Source organism: Sesamum indicum, linkage group LG11, assembly GCF_026168435.1.
Source record: "Sesamum indicum cultivar Baizhima isolate 11 linkage group LG11, ASM2616843v1, whole genome shotgun sequence".
NCBI classification, from domain to species: Eukaryota; Viridiplantae; Streptophyta; class Magnoliopsida; order Lamiales; family Pedaliaceae; genus Sesamum; species Sesamum indicum.
Window position 1 is genome coordinate 3,405,428 of NC_142667.1, and position 12,612 is coordinate 3,418,039.

A 12,612-nucleotide genomic window follows, 5' to 3' on the forward strand; every position below is an offset into this window, starting at 1 on the left:
TGTGTGTGTGTGTGTCTGTGTGTGTTTTATTTAATAAAAATTTTGTAGTAAAGTCCAATTTAACTCGCCAGTTTTATAATTAATTAAATAAAAAATAATTTTAATATTGATTTTTAAAAAAAATGATCATCGAGTTTGAATTTACGATATAGTTTATTAGAGTTAGATACAATTTATCTCCTCTAAAAGTATTTAAAAAGAAAAAGTTCTTGGATAAAGTTGTAAAAAAACTCGTGTATTTTTAAAATACAGCAAAATATCTTCTTCGGACGTGCAGTAAGAGACATGAGCCCTTCATATGATTTTTTTTTTATTATTATTTATAATAAAATTAATTTTACACCTGAATTTGTGAAAGGTTGGATTTTGTTTATTATAAATAACAATTCTTAAATTGTCTATATTAATTATAAGGAGCGCTTTTGATTTTTTAAAAATAAATAATTAGATGTCATTAGATTTGAATTGATGGTCCAAATTTAACACAAAAATTAATTGATATGTTTGGTTTCATTTTTTATTTGTTTTGGTGTGTTCTGTGGAGATAGATAGAAAACAACAAGATAAATAAGTATGTGGTGGAGATAGTGTGTATATTTGGATTTATTTTTGGAGATAATATAAAATAAGTATGGTATGTTTGATGTTGTTTAGTGGGACACAAAAACTACTCTTTATTATCAAATCATGTCTCTTTTATATATATATATTTATATATATGAGTATGTATATAATTTTGTTAGTTGTAGGACTTATAATTAGTGTAGACTTATTTGGACCAAAAACAAATGAGGCACTGTTTCAAAACATCTCAAAACACCACCAAAATTTCCAAAATAAATCAAGGCAAACATTTATTATGTTTTGAGATGGGCCAAAAATGAAACCGAACACTATGAATAGTTTTAGATTTTACTTAATTTAAATCAATGATTTGAATTTAATATGTGATATTTGATATATACCTACAAATATTTAACATATTATTATTTATTATATATTAACAAAAAATTTAATTATATATCAAATTTTAATTTTTAGGATTAATTATACTTTTTCCCGAAAAAATTTAAAATTATACTTACACTTCCTCTGAGAATTCACTGTTTACGCTTGACGCTCTTTCATTAGGATTTAGACAAAAAAATTTAATGTTAACAAAAACGTCATCTGAGTTTTTAATTTCATCCCTTATATAACATTCCTATGTAATAATTATTTATAAGGAGAAAAATGTATGATGTTAACTTCACTCCATATATAGATATTACATTTATCTCTTTATAAATGAAAATATATACATGAAAATATTAAATGAGGTACAAAAATTTAAAATTTATGTAATTTTATTTTGCTAACATCAGTATTTTTCGTTCAAACTCTAACTGAAAAAGTTCAGGTGTAAATAGAGAATTTTCGAAAGGAGAGTAAATCTAATTTCAATTTTTTTTTGAGGAAAAATATAATTCTATATTTTTAAAGGGGTTGTAAGTATAAATAATTATAATCTCTATCTTCTTCCCTAAACCCCCCCCCCCCACCCTCCCCGCCAGCCCAGCACCCCTCCCCCCCTGTCCATCACAACCCTTCCCTACCCTAACTCGCGATCGCACCTGCTTGTCCCCTACATAAAGTCTTATTCACTTTATAATTTTTTATGAACCTCATTGTTTTGTCATAAAAATGTGTCTCGTCAGAGAAAGGAAGTTCTCGGGCATATAAGTTAAGATAAATTACATAACCCTTTTTTTTAATTTCATAGCAAAAATTTTTTTGGGTTATTTAAAATGCACTAAAAAAGTTTCTAATGAAGAATGCTTGAGACGACGTATTGTGCGAATGAGCTTCATTTCTGACTTTTCTAGAGTTACTTTACATATTTAAATGTCTATTTTGTCCTCTTGTTTTAAATGAAATAAATTTTAATAAATTATTTTAATTAAATATCAAAATATCTAAAAGTATATAAAAATTTAAATTTAAATTGAAAATCACAATATAAAAATTAATATACTAAAATTTACTTTTAAATTTAAATATTTATATAAATATAAATACAAATCTATTGTACAATTATATATTATTAACTAAATTAAATTATTATTTAGTTTAAAATATATTTTAATAAATTATATTTATTTGTTGAATATATTAATTAAACAAAAATTACCAAAAAATTATATTAAATTTTTGAATTATTTAATATAAATTATATTTAAATTAAAATTAACATTATATGTATTTTAATATATTTTTATTATTTTTAAAATTTAAAAAATTACATAATTTTACTTACTTTTTTGAAAAAACAATAATAATGTTTTCCTCTTATGATACGCATTGTAATTGGGCAATGAGTGGGCGTGATAACGTTGCATCGCCCCTGCAATGCCGCCAATGCATAAGATATATATATATATACATATGTATTGTATATATATAAATTAAAAAATATATTTATAAATTATTTAAAATTTGGAATATTCATTTTTAATTATTGAAGATCAACTGTTGTTATAACAAGGGTGTAGAGAGGTGAGAGCCCCTTCGTGGTAATTTCTTTCACAAAAAAAAGCCTAAGCACTATTACAGAAATGGAGTACGAAACTCCTTAGAAAGGCCAATATTACAAATGGATAATAATATGAATGAATCAGAAATAATAACGAAACAATAGTATGGAAATGAGATAGACTCAGAATAGCAAGATCCAAACTAATAAAGGGAACACGATCACAAGGCACAACACCCACAAGTAAACCGACCCACGGTTGCACCACCACAAACCACAACACCTCAACTTTTAGATCACAAAGATCCACACAATCGGTCATTGAGACCTAACACCCATTCACAGAGAACTATTAGGAGAAAGAGGATGGAAGACACAAAGAGAAGATGGAACGGTTGTTTTGATCGAAAGGCCAAACCCCTATTTATATGGGTGAAAGATCAATGGAAATGGAAGGCGTGGGTGGCTTTCCAAAAGCCATTGTGTTGGCTTTGGAAAGCCACCACCATTCACGGCGGTGAGATGGTAAGAAGATCAATCGAGGAGAGAATAGAGAGAGAGCAGACGGCGGAAGTAGATAAGAGGAGGAAAAATGAGAGAGTGGAGTGTTAGGATTATTTATAAATAGGTAAGCTTCCTGGGTCGGATCGGGTTGGGTAGTGGGCCTTTCAGGTAGGCCTACCATTTCAATGGGTTACTAGGCCACATAATTTATAACCCACTCCACCTTGGACCAAGACCCATTAAGATAGCAAGGTCCGCATCACAGCCGAAAAATTTGCCTTGGGTGTACCTGCAATTTAGAGCAGAATTCTTGACAGAGTATATGTTAGTCGAAATGCATATTTAAAATTTTCAAACAAGTGATGAATTTTTCAATAGGTAAGCATTTAGTACCCATATCTGCTGGTTTTCTTCAGATTTGAATTTTTCTAATTTTATGACTTCTTTTACTACAATGTCTCGAATAAAGTTGTATCTTACGTCAATGTGTTTTGTTCTATCGTGAAACACTGGATTTTTACATAGCTGAGTCGAGGATTGGCTATCGAAAAAAACTATGAGTTTGTCCTTAAGGAAATCTACTTCTTTTATTAGACCTTCAAGCCAAATTGCCTCTTTAAAAGCTTCAGGTAGCAATATACTCAACCTCAGTAGTGGATAATGCAACTATATGTTGAAGTTGAGATTTTCATCTTATGCATGAGCCACAAAGTGTAAACACATATGAGTGGTGGATTTCCTAATATCTCTATCATTTGCATAGTCAGTCTACATACCCAACAAGCTGAATGTTTTCAGAAATTTTGAAAAGATGATACCAATATTTTCAGAACCATGTAGGTACCTAAGTAACCATTTTAATGTTTTCTAATGAGAAGGGCCGGGATTAGACATGTATCTACTAAGACAACTAATGGAATATGCAATGTCAAGTCTAGTGCATACTATGAGAAACATAGTAGATCCAATAACATTAGAGTATGGTATTTTTCCATTTTTTGCTTTTTCAATCTCAGTTTTGAGGCTTTGGTCTTTACACAGTTGGAAATGAGCAGCTTGAGGCACAGAAGTGGGTTTAGAATTTTTCATAGAAAATTTATTTAAAATTGGATTGAATGTAGGATTTTTAATTTAAAAGTATTGTGGATTTTTCTCTATTTCTAGTAATGCTCATTCCAAGAATCCTTTTGGCCTCACTAAGATTTTTCATCTCAAAATTTTTACAGAGATCCTTTTGCAAGAAATTTATAAGTTGAAGGCTAGGACAGTTAATAAGCATATCATCAACATATAGCACAAGAAAAATAGATAAGTTATCCAAACGCTTAAAATAAAGACAATGATCATAATGGCTTCTTTTGACTTTTAAGGAATGCATGAATAAATCAAATTTCTTGTTCCAATGTCTAGGGGATTGTTTTAAACCATACAAAGACTTTTTTAATAAGCACACACGATCAGGTTTAGACTTATCAATGAAACCAATTGGTTGATTCATGTGGATGTTTTCATCCAAATCACCATGCAAGAATGCAGTTTTTACATCTATTTGTTTTAATTCCCAATTATAATGTGTGAGTGAGAACAAGAATAATACGAACAGTAGTATACTTAACAACTGGAGAAAAAATTTCATTGTAGTCAATTCCTTCCTTTTAAGTGAACCTTTTAGCTACGAGTCTAGCTTTATATTTTATGGGATTTTCTTGCTTAATTTTGAAAATCAATTTACAGTCAACTATTGAGGAATCTTTTGGTTTGGGAACTAGAACCCAAGTTTTATTATCTTTCAGGGATTTCATTTCCTCATTAATGGCACTTAGTCATTGTTCCGATTTCATTGCTTCATCAACACTACTAGGTTCAGAAAATTCAATGTTTAGGGCTATGTGAAAGTCTCTAAACTTAGAGGGAATCCTAGGTTGCCCTCTATTTCTATCCCTAGCTAGTTGGTAGTTTTCAAGAGTGTTTTCTGAGTTAGTATTTTCAGTATTTTCAGGAATTACTGCATTTTGTTCTTCTAAGTTATCATTTATCCCTTCCCCCTGTTGGTTATTCTCTATATTTTCCACCACCTTATTAAAGGTGAATTCTTTATGTTTAATGTCTGTTTTATTTACACAGGGTATTTCATTTTCATTAAAACTAACATCCCTACTAATTAGGACTTTAAAACTTGGTTGACTACGTACCCAAAGTCTATAGTCTTTTACCCCTTCAGGATAACCAATAAAAACACATTTCAAAGATCTAGGTTTTAATTTATCTGAATTTTGATGAAATAAAGCAGAACATCCAAACACACGTAAAGAGGATATATCCAGTTGTTTTTCAGACCAAACAGATTCAGGAGTTTTTCCAGATAAAGGGACAGAAGGAGACATATTAATTAAATGGGCAGTTGTTAAGACAACTTCTCCCCGAAAAGATTTCGGTAAATCAGAACTTATTAATAAGCATCTAATGTTTTCAAGTAGTGTTCGGTACATGCGTTCAGCAACACCACTTTGTTGGGGGGGGGGGTATAGGAATTGGTCTTGTGCCTTTTAATTCCAAATTTTTCACATAAATCAGAAAAATTTTAATTGTAAAATTCAAAACCATTGCCAGTTCGAAGAGATTTAAATTTTTGGCCAGTTTGATTTTCCACCAAAGTTTTTCATTTTTCAAATTTTTTGAAAACTTTAGATTTGTGTTTCATAAAAAAAACAAAGACCTTTCTAGAGAAATTATCAATAATAGACAAAAAATATTGATTTCCACCATGGGTGGGTACATTTGAATGACCTCAAACATCAACATGTACATAATCTAGAATGCATGTAGACATAGGGGGGATGAAACAGGAAAATGTACTTTATATTGTTTAACCATTACACAATCGTCATAAAATTCTAGTTTTTCAATTTTATCATTTAAGATTCCTTCCCAAGTCCTGTTAGACTTATGTGACCTAGTCTTTGGTGCCATAAAGATGTTTTATCACATTTAGACACAGATGCAACAATATTATCATACATGCAAGTGCACATATATAAATTACGTTTTCTTTCAGCCTTAAAAACAATTAATGAACCTTTCATTATTTTTATAAGGCCTTTTCCCTACTTGCCTTCTAAACTTTATTCTTCGAGAGCAGCACAAGACTAAGATTATGACTTAAGTCAGGGACACACCTGACGTTTTTAAGGTTAACTTATAACCTTCTTTAAAATTCAAAGAAATGTCGCCTAGACCTTTGATTTTACATTATTTTTTATTTGCCATTGAAACAAAACCAGAGTTTTCATTTCTAAAGTTTGTAAAGATTTCTTTGGAAGGACTCATATAAAAAGTACAATCAGAATCAATTAACCACTCATATTTCTTTAAAGAATGAACTGAATTTGCTTCACATACCACAAACACTTCACCAGAATTGTCATCAAAAACATTATTTGCCTTTTCCTTATCGTCATAGTAATTATCCCTATTTTCTCTTTTAGGTTTTCTATAATTTTTAATATAGTGTTCTTTAATTCCGCAATTATAACATCGTCTTTCTTTTGTTTTATCTTCTTATAAGAACTTTCCCTAATTCTAGATTTGCTTCTACTACCACTCCTACTCTTACTTCTACTTCTATTTACCTAAAATCAAATTTTCTGAATATTTGTCTTCCCCTAAAAAAGTTAACTTCATGTTGGTTTTCACTAGGTTTATGAGTAGGTTTTAGGAATAGCGTTAAGTAAAACATGGGAGAATATTCATCTATGTTCTTATCACTTGTGTGTTTTATATCTTGAATTAACTTAGTGAAATCATCAAGATTTTCATCAATATTCTTTGACAGATCAAGTTTATATCTAAAAAAATTTCTAATAGAAAAAGTTTACTCAGTAAGGATGTTTCAGTATATAAATCTTCTAGTTTTTCCCAAAGTTCTTTAGATATTTTTTTTCTATCTTTCTAAGAACAGTGTTAGACAGGTTTAAAATAATTGATGAAAAGGTATATTTGTCATTTTCTAACTTCTTTTCATCTGAAACATTTTATGTGCATTTACCATCTATTGCTTTAAAAACCTTTTGTTGAATAAGAATTCCTTTCATTTTTTGTTGTCATATTGAAAAATCACTTTTACCATCAAAGGGTTGGAGATTATATCCGACCATTTAAAAAAAATTTAGAGTTTCCAAAAGTATTTCTCGAGATTTTCATAAAATTATCTCCCCTAAAAATCAGATCTTAACTCACAGGTTCTAACTAAATATCGAGAAAGTAGACAAAAATGGCTACAGAAAACAGTAATAATATATCACAGAGTTAGTACTAATTTCAGAAAATATCACAACAGCAGATCCCAAAGAAAAATCATGAGATAGGATAAGCAGATGAATAAAAAATTTCACAGATAATATAGGATCAACAAAACCGAGGCCTTCCAGCCTATGTCTCGACCAGATACCCGACGACCTCAAGGGTCCGACTAGGTGGGAGATTAGGGGGATTTAACCGCGGTGAAAACAGTAGTATAAACAGAGTAAGTAGTAACAATTCACAAATCTCAAAATAATATCAACAGAATGAAAACAGCAACAATACAATCGATATAAGATCAATATCACCAAGATATAAGCAGTTTAAAATTGCAGAAAAATAAAGGAGGGGTTTTCAGAGGTTACCACCACCAGGCGAGACAAAGATCAGAGACGTGGCTCTGATATCACTGTAGGGAGGTAAGAGCCCCTTCGTGATAATTTCTTTCACAAAAAAAAGCCTAACAACTATTATAGAAATAGAGTACGAAACTTCTTAAAATTACAGGCCAATATTACAAATGAATAATAATATGAATGAAACAGAAATAATAACGAAACAACAGTATGGGAATGAGATAGGCTCAGAATAGCAAGATCCAAATCAATAAAGGGAACACGGTCACAAGGCACTGCACCCAGAAGTAAACCGACCCACGGTTGCCCCACCACAAACCACAACACCTGAACTTCATAAACAAATATCCACATAATCGATCACTGAGACCCAATACCCGTTCACAGAGAACTATTACAAGAAAGAGGATGGAAGACACGAAGAGAAGATGGAATCGGTTGTTTTGGCTGAAAGGCCAAACTCCTATTTATAGGGGTGAAAGATTTGGAAATGGAAGGCGTGAGTGGCTTTCCAAAAGCCATTATGTTGGCTTTGGAAAGCCACCGCCGTGAGATGGTAAGAAAATCAGTCGATTAGAGAACAGAGAGAGAGCAGACAACGAAAATAGAAAAGAGGGGGAAAATGAGAGAAGGCAATGTTAAGGTTAGATATAAATAGGTAGGGTTCCTAGGTCGGGTCGGGTGGTAGGTCGGGCTGGGTAGTGGGCCTTCTAGGTAGGTCGGTTTGGTCGGCCTCCAGGTGGGCTTACCATTTTAATGGGTCACTAGGCCACATAATTTATAACAAAGGGTATAATGGGCAATTCAATGAACAATCTAACGTCATTAATCTTAACTAACAAAAGGAGAGAGTGTGCATAATTTTCAAAAATTACAAGGGATTTTTTCTATGTTTTTTTTCTTTTTTACATAGAGTGATTTTCAATTGAGTTTTTGAATCACAAAGGGCAATTTATTCTATATTTAAAAATATTTTATTATTTTTTTATAATTGAATCGAGCTCGAGCATGAGCTAATGAGCCTGAAACATTTGCCAAACAAAACTTTAGTTCAAGTTTGATTTATTACACTAACGAATTGAACTCATATAAATTCTAAAGATCAATTTCAAATCGAATCTTATTATGTTTTCAACTCTACTGGAAGTTGATTAGGTCGAAGCTAGGGCACCAGAAGCAGTTTGGAATTATTCCCCTACGGCACTCGCAAGAGTCTAGGTTGTAGTCATAAGAATTACACTTATCATATATTTAATTACACTGAATACTGTGTATTATGAGTAATTTGTATATACAAATATGTATATATATACGCACATGTATATTCGTGTCCTTTTATTGAATCAACATTCCTTATTTTGAATTTTATAAGCTCTTTAGGATAAAAAAATTTCAAATAATTTTTAAAATGTATAAGCTTTCAAATATTTTATAAAATATTATGAGATGTTTATAAGTTCAGCACTAAATTATAGTATGAATATTTGTTTTTTCATATTACTATAGTGCAAGAGAATAACAGTCAGACTACGAAAGACAAAACATATAAAGATAATTACATTTACACCTCCTAACTTATGATTAATTTACACAAAATATTTTTATTTTTTAATATAATTACAGAAATTATCCATGACAGCCAAAGAGTAACTAGGACAATTTGGGTAATTAGGAGTACACGACGCAAGTTGAGCCAATGTAGATAATTCTTTTTGTCCAACCAATGTTTGTTGTTTTTTAGTAGAATATATATCCCAGCCCACCCACAACCATCAAAATTGCACTTTTACGATCTAATTTAATTGGGGTGAATTGGGGCAGTTTTTGTTGTCTTTAATATAAAGTTAATCACCTATATAATTAGGACAAAATGCATAAAACTTCCTGTATTTTAAAAAGTCTGCAAAAACAACCCTCTTGTTATGAGAATAGGCTAAAAGCCCCTCCTGTTTTGTTTTAGTCAGCAAAAAACCCCCATTCTGTTATAAACTAATGGGAGGTGGAGAAGACGCGCGTCTGCTGCGTTTGGTAGTGTTTTTCTGCGATTTAAGTTGATATTTAATGACTTTTTGGACCAAAATACCCCTCTATGGTCTATATAATATTCAAAGGGGTTTTTTGCTTGTTTTGTGTCTTCTTTTGCCATTTCTCACCCTAAAAAAAAAATAAGTGTTAAATTTTGCCATATTAAATTTAAGTTTAAATTCAAAGAATTTTATATTTGTTAATTGTTAAATCCAAAATTATTTTAATTAATTAAAATATATGTTTAATTATAGTAATTATCATTTTAATGTATTCTTAATTAGTTAAAATAATTAATTATTGTAATTATTTAAAATATTCTTAATTAACTAAAATATATTTTAATTAATATAATTAAAATTAATTAAAAAATTAAAAAAAAAAGAAGAAGAAGTCAGACGGCGAAGCATTTGCGGTGCTCAGCGATCGGAAAACTGAAATGCATGTATAGAGTTGACGAAAATCAGTGGGAGGGGGCTCATTCGATTCGCAAGGAGGAGACGAAGCGATTGGTGGTGGTCCACGACCGTGGGTCGCTCTGGTGACGGCGAATCGACGGCGAAAAGCTTCGGTGGTCGTGGTGGTAGCCCATCGTCTATGATTGATGAAATCCCAAATTGTTTGAGGGGAAATGTTCGCCTCATCAAGAGGATTCGAATGATATGTGTGGCGCTCGGTGACTCGCCGCGACGACGCCGGAATTTTAGAGAGAAGATGGTGGTGAAATATTGGGCGTACCTATGGATTTCAAGGGTGCCGTGGTGACGCGTCTGGAGGAATTTCATGACACGGACACTATGGCTGGACCGGTCGTACGACGGCGAATCGAACGGTGGTAGTCGTGACGGCAGACGCACCAACGTTCAGCCAGCCGGTGGCAGCAGCGAAGGGGTGGGGGTGGGGAGGGGTGGGGTTGTTAGTTTATATAATAATAATAATAATAATAATAATAATGATAATATATTTTTTTTAATTTTACATTATTTTTTTAAAATCTAACGGTTGAGATTAATTGATTGGATCTAACGATCAGTATTTGATCAAAGAAGATCCAACGGTCATTAAAATAAGAAATAATATATATTAAGTAAGGGTATAACGGTCATTTTCTAAAAAATTAACGCCATTAGTTGGATTTAACAAAAAGGGGGCGATTGAGCTGAATTTTACAAAATACAGGTGGGATTTTAGCCTATTCTCATAACAAGAGGGTTGTTTTTGCAGACTTTTTAAAACACAGGGAGGTTTTATGCATTTTGTCCATATAATTAACTAAATTTCAACATTAAACTATTCTAATTACATAAAATTTTAATCTCAAAATACATATTCCAAAGTTATAAATAAAAGTCTACATACCAAATAAATTAATAATGGTCATCCGATGGTCTTTCTCAAATTTTAAAAAACATTCTACAATATAAACTATATAAGTATCATTGATGATTAATTTTCGAGCTTCCGATATATATAACTTTGTGAATTCTAAACCTACAAAGGAAAAGATCAATATTACCCAAAATTCATATTTTAACTAATTATAAAAAAATATAATCATACCATTTTTGTGCAATTTCAATGATAAAATATTATTAATATATAGGAAAAATATTTTTTTAGTCCGTTAAGTATGCCCAATTTTAGTTTTAGTCGTATAAGTATACCCATTTTTTATTAACTCCAGTGACTTACAAAATTGATTAGTTTTAGTCATCCGGTCCATTGAATTTATAATTTGCACCAGAAAAGTGATATGGCATGACATCTAAATGCATTTTTGTTGATTTATAATTCTATGTGGCTAAAATTATGATGTGGAAGATAAGTTGGCCATCTTTTGTGCAAGTTTGGAGAGAAAAGAAAAGTCACATTTCTTCTCTTCAAAAGATGGCCAACTTATTGATAACTAAGAATTAATTGACTAATTGATTTTATTTGCATATTTACACACACACATATATATATATATATATTATAATTTAATACCAATAAAAAATCTTGCAATTGTTATTATTGTCTTGAATCATAATTTATGTATTATCAAAATCTTGGTATAAATTTATAAGAATCCTAGTATATTATTATCATTATGATTATTATTACTCCAATCATCATCATCATTATTGTTACAGTTGAACACGGTCCATATATACTTATAAACACTATAAAAAAAAAGCAAAATTTGTAACAATTTTTTTTGTAACGGTCATATGGCCGTACTCACGGCCTTTGTAACATATTTGTAACGGATTGAATGTGTTGACGTCATTAAGGGAGAAATGAAATTATTTTATAACAGTCAAAACCGTTACAACGGCCGTTACAAAATTGTGTGTGACGAAAACCGTTATAATTTGTAGGCTGCTAATAATTTACTATAGTCTTTGTAACAACTAATTATTTTTGTAACGGTTCTTTGGACAAATAATTAGCCATTACAATGGCAGTGGCAAAAATCGTTGCAAAATACACAAAAAGACTGTGTTACAAAAACTGTCATATTAGATGCGATTTTTTTTGTAATCGCCGTATAAAATAACGACTATATTTTATAACATCTAGTTTTCAATTGCTATCTTAGATGTTCCAAAGGGCGTTACAAAAGTTGCTATAAATAACTTATATATTTATATATATATATATATATGTATATGTATTTATTTTATTTGTTGTAGAAATTCTTATACTAACCACTCACACTCCAACACTCTAATTTTCGTGTATATATATTTGATTAGCTTATAGATTATTACTCGAATTTTGAACTGTCAACTAGTGCTGATCATCACTTAAGTTGGTTGACCAGATAACAGAGATTAATTTAATACTTTATTATGTTTAATTAAATTAATTGTAGTTTACTTATTTCAGTTTTATGATTTTTTGTTAATCTTGTATCGTGTTAATTATATCTAT